The following is a 5,281-nucleotide window of genomic DNA, read 5'->3' as shown; positions in this document are numbered from 1 at the left end:
GGGGCACCTGGGTGGCTCAGTCAGTTGAGCGTCTGACTTCGGCTCAGGTCATGATCTCACAGTTTGTCAGTTCGAGCCCTGCATCGGGCTCTGTGCTGACAGCTCAGAGCCTGGAGCCTGCTTTGGATTCTGTGTCTCCCTCTCTCTCTGCCCCTCCCCTGCTCATGCTCTCTCTCCGTCTCTCTCTCAAACATAATTAAACATTAAACAAATTTAAATAGGAAGATTTCATGATGGGGAAATATATATGATACAATGTTAAATTAAAAAGCAGACTGTAGAGACTGCTCATCAATGACATAAAAAAATACATTCTTACCCCACAATTTCCTCCAAACCTACTGGAAACAAAAAGAAAATTAAAAAAATAATAATAGTAAGAGAAAAACAACTACATTATCAATGAAAAAGGAAACGGACCAAACCAAAAACATGACGCTTAGCTGCCAAATACTTTGAAATCTGGACAGAGGCAGGGAAGACAGAGAAAGCTCACAGACTTCCTAAGACGGGGGTCCCCATGAGGGGGGGTGGAAATCATCCACCAAAACCCACAAGCAAAGACAAGACATCCAGGCAAAACTTGAATCTCAGATAAAACACAGAAAAACAAACAACAATGAATATCTTTTGGTATAAATATGTGCCCGATATTGTCTGGGTCATACTTTCACTAAAAATTGTCTGCTGCTCACTTGATATTCTTGAACTGGTGTCCTGAATTGTACTAAATTGTGTCAGAACAGCAAAAGACATCCGGCTGACCCATCAGTGAGTTTTGTTTGCCGAGGGCCTTACACGGAGCCCTGTTGCTGCCTAGGAAGACGCGATGAGCTGACATGTCTCAGCACAAAGAAGAGAAAGTCAGGAGAGAGAATGGGCAGAATCTCTTAAAAGAACCAGTGTGGCCCCTGGAAACAGTTTCCAGTAGTGTCACAGTCATTCAGCCTTGTGTTTTGTCCTTCTGGTTTGTTTATTTCCTTACCTGAAATTACAAAAAAAAAAAAAAAAATACCATTTTTGCATGAAAATAGCCTACAATCATCCATTTTTTACAGAAGGTAATTGATCTCTCTCTGAGAGAGCACATAATTAGCCCATAAGCTGAAGGAAGATGCAGGATGGTTAACTTCCCTGGGTGAGAGTTCAGGGGCAAGTTTGGTTTTTTTAAGTTTATTTATTTATTTTGAGAGGTGGAGCCAGGATCAGGGAGGAGGCAGAGAGATGGAGAGACAGAATCCCAAGCAGGATCCGGGCTGGCAGCACAGAGCCCATCGGCAGGGCTCGAACTCGTGAAGCCGCGAGATCATGACCCGAGACGAAACCCAGAGTTGAATAATCAACCCACCGAGCCACCCCGGTGCCCCAAGGTGAAAGTTTTTAAAACATTTCTTTGCATTTTTCTGTATGGCTTGAATTTTATATAATAAGTTGTATCGTTTTTACCAAAATATTAAAGTCATCATTCTTAAGTGAACAGAATAATTTAGGACTATCCAAACATATAATGTACATACCCAGAAACACTTAAAAGCCTAGTTACCCCAAAATGTTAATAATGGCTGTCTCTGGGTGACAGGATTATGGATCGGTTTTGGTATCGTTTCGTGTTTTTTGGTGAGTGTTCCATACTGTCTGCAATTAGCATGCATTACACTTACATTTAAAACACGAAAATGGTATTTCTTCACAAGAGACTGAGAACTGTTGCCACACTGAGATTCAGGCACAGCCTCTGGGTCTGACCTGGCTGTAAAAGGTGGTGAACAGGGAAAACTTCTCGGTTCTTTGTTTCCTTTAATGATCCTGCTGATGGCTAAGACGCCCAAGTCGCCCTAAGAACCCATTACCGATTCTAAATGGCCCCACATTGATCAATACATATGTCCTTTTTATGAAATTTATTCAGCTTTCTTCCCACCTACCCTCATTTTCTTTGGAGAGACCAGAAAGCTTCTGAAGCCGTCTGCCCTCTTGAAGTGAATGTATTCTTTAGTTATTCATTATAATTGCCTTCGGAATGTGCTCACTAATCTTAGTCTCCTAGTTACTTAATGGTTTTGATTGGCTAGAGAACACTTTTATCTGGGTTAATTTACTATTCATAGTACAACGATGGAGTATTCATTTTGCTACCCAGATTACAGCGGTAAATGGAGTTATATATCATCCACAGGAAAGCTCCATGGGAGGTTAGTGTTAAAACGCCTTTCAGGTATCTTAAAGTAGAAAACAACATTCCTGCCCAAACTTTGTCACGCGCCGCATTTCCTGCCTGAACTTGAAGCTGTCCGTGGCCCTTCTGTGAATGCATGTGCTTCTCAACATCCGGGAAGTACTTGCCCTGACCCCTTAGAGCGGCTCTCTCTGATTCCAGCAGGTGTGGGATCACAGGGAAAGTGTGTCCCGAAGGAGGCAAAGACGGGAGCAGCCAGAACTCCTGGGAATGTCCAGGTTTTCTTCAACATATTCCAACAACCTTTGCTGCAACCTTTGCTCAGAACCTGACCCCCTGCCTACCAGGCTGTCCAGAGTCTGGACCCCCATCCCAGTACAAAATCTCGTTCTTACCTTCCTGACTTCTGATGTGCAGGCTCTATCTAGGGATTCCATTCTGCCAGGACTTAAGACCTGTCCTGGTCGTATCTAAATGTCACTTTCCCCCCAAACCCCAAAGGACTTGGCCCTCCTGCCTGTGCTCTGAAATCAGAATCCTCTACCTAAAATTCTTTAGAAGAATGGAGATAGACGGTGTGCATAATGTAACCGGTTGAAACCGGCTTTCTCCAATCCCCACCAGAACTCCTAATATTTCAACTGGAGGCCACACCATGAAATTATGACCCCTTCTGCCTGTCGGCTATATCAAGGTCTGGACCCAGGAACCCTGCCTCCTCCTGGCCCTGGAAGGCTATCTGCTTGATGTTGTGAGGCTAAATAGGAATGGGGAGAGGTCTACTTGCCGAGGTAAACAGAGGCTGGGCATGCAGGAGGGACCTAGACACACTTCTATGGACTGTTCTCCAACATAGAGAGTCAGTCACTCATTCCTGGGGACCTCAGCAAACCGCGAGAGGTATGGCTGATACGGGCTGGGGAGCCAAGAGTAAATGGGATGGGAGCTGAGAGCCTCGCACATCTGAGAAGATGACCCCAGGCCTCAGGTGTCTTCTGTGCAATGGGAACAAACTCTCTTCCAGGACAAGGTGGCAGTGGAGCTGAAAACAGCATTTGCTTTCCCAAGAGATAGGCTCTGCAAACAACCACTTACGTTCCTTATCAGTGCCTAGAAGCCAGAGTTCTCTAGGAGTTAAAGACTGAGCTGGTGCATGAGGATAGGTATGTACATCAAGCACATTGTAGCACTGCTGCCTGGCCAGTAAAACCTCCCACCCCCCAAAAACAAAAAGAACTAGAAACCAAGTGGATGTTCGTCACTGGGGCAAAGGTTGCTAAGATATTATATAGCCACAGAGCAACAAGTGTGCAACAATTTTTGTAAAGGGTCTTGACTTGGAGAGACTCCTAAATGAATACGCTGTCCAGCCCATCCCTCAAAGAAATGGTGGAGAGAAATGGAAAGAAATAGTAAGTCGAAGGATTTGAATAAAAACCATTTGCCACGGGTTAGACCAGGCCAACAGGGACTCAGGAGACTTTTACTCCCTTCGTGTTATTTTTGTGTGCTCTTATGACTTTTAAGTATTCAACACAAATTATTTATAAACAAAGGACAGCCACTAAGGGTGTGGGAGTAAAAACAAGACGTATCTAACAAGAGGGCAGAGAGGAGCCCGTGGACTGTGTCTTACGCCCCTCAGGCTGGGCCTCCAGAGCTGTGTTGTAGACACAGGAGTATAACCTGCCTGTCGGGGGCTAGGGGGTGGGGGGCTCTTCCAGAGTGAGGCTCTCTGGAATTCTGAATGTTCAAGAGACAGAGATAAAGGGCCAGAGGCCCATCACAAGAATACAGAATGTTCACTGACTGCAGAATGACCATTTTCCCATCCAACCTCTTACCCTGAGCCGTCAGCCTCTCTACCAATGATCTGGGTATTTGGGGGACCTAACATCTTGCACAAACTGAAGTACAGTCTTCATTTTGCAAATGAGAAAGCCTGATTCCCTTCGGGATAGCAATCCGAAGCAAACAGAAACATCTATTTGAATAATGAGCTGTGTTGTTGGCATGTTCAGGAGGCAGGAGGCAGCTGGTGATCAGATACAGACATCCTGGACCCTGGCTTGGCCGCAGCAGGCAGTATGGGAGGGCATTGGTGGGGGTGGGGGGTGTTGATTGGCGTCTGGGAAGCCTTCACATATCTCCCTGAGGCCTTCCAAGGTCCCACGCCATCTCGGTGCCAAGATTAGGTCACCGTGGTGAGAATGATGGGAAAACACCACCTCAGACCCGACTTGTCTGCGGTCCCCTAAGCCAGCCCTCCCACCTCGGGGGAGCGATTATGGGTCTGAAGATGCATCTCAGTGGATGTTAACTGAGACAAATGTTCTGCTCTGTGCATTTTCCAATTTTAATCGGAGGAAAGTAACTAATTATCTCGGAGAAGCAGCCATTATACACTGGCTGCAGGCTGACTTTTAACAGGAGATGCCTTAGGGTTTGTGGGGGCAGTCGATATGTTAACCAGTCATTAAAGCTCTAGGTTTCCAAGGGGAGCAGAAGATCTCCAACCCAGGATAGGCCCCAGCACTTGCTGCAGCTGGAGGGGAAGAACGAGCCTGTCATATTCCCGGAGAAACTGATCGGACGCAGTGTTGATAGGTAATGACGTACAGCATCTCCTGGGGCCCCCATACCCGGGGGGGCACGGGAAGCGTGTCTGTGCCCTGCGGGCAGAGTGGCATGTCAGCTCATTTGCACAGCGGCCTTCGTTGGCCCAAATCAGACAGGTGTGGGGGTATATGGAGAACAAGGCACAGCGTAAACAGATGTCTCTGGCACTTGGAGAGGCTGTGATACTGCGTGAGTGTGCAATACTGTACACACACATACATTTGTGATGCAGGTGAAGGGCCAGACCCTCCTGCCAGGCCCATAAAACACAAGTGAACTCACACAGCTTGGAAACACACCCCCAGGCAAAAATACAGAGTCACTTCTAACACTCATGAGACCAGTATTGCCTAAAATGATTTCCAAAGCAGAATTGCATGATCGCAGCAAAGGACAGAATTAACAACAATAAAAACCGGGGAACTGAACATCAACAGGGCTCATGTGTCCCCTTGAGTGATGCGACCCCTCAAAGGGGGTGACAAT

Source organism: Panthera onca, assembly GCF_046562875.1.
Source record: "Panthera onca isolate mPanOnc1 chromosome Y unlocalized genomic scaffold, mPanOnc1 haplotype 2 h2.ChrY_unloc_2, whole genome shotgun sequence".
NCBI lineage: Eukaryota > Metazoa > Chordata > Mammalia > Carnivora > Felidae > Panthera > Panthera onca.
This window is presented reverse-complemented; position numbering follows the sequence as displayed.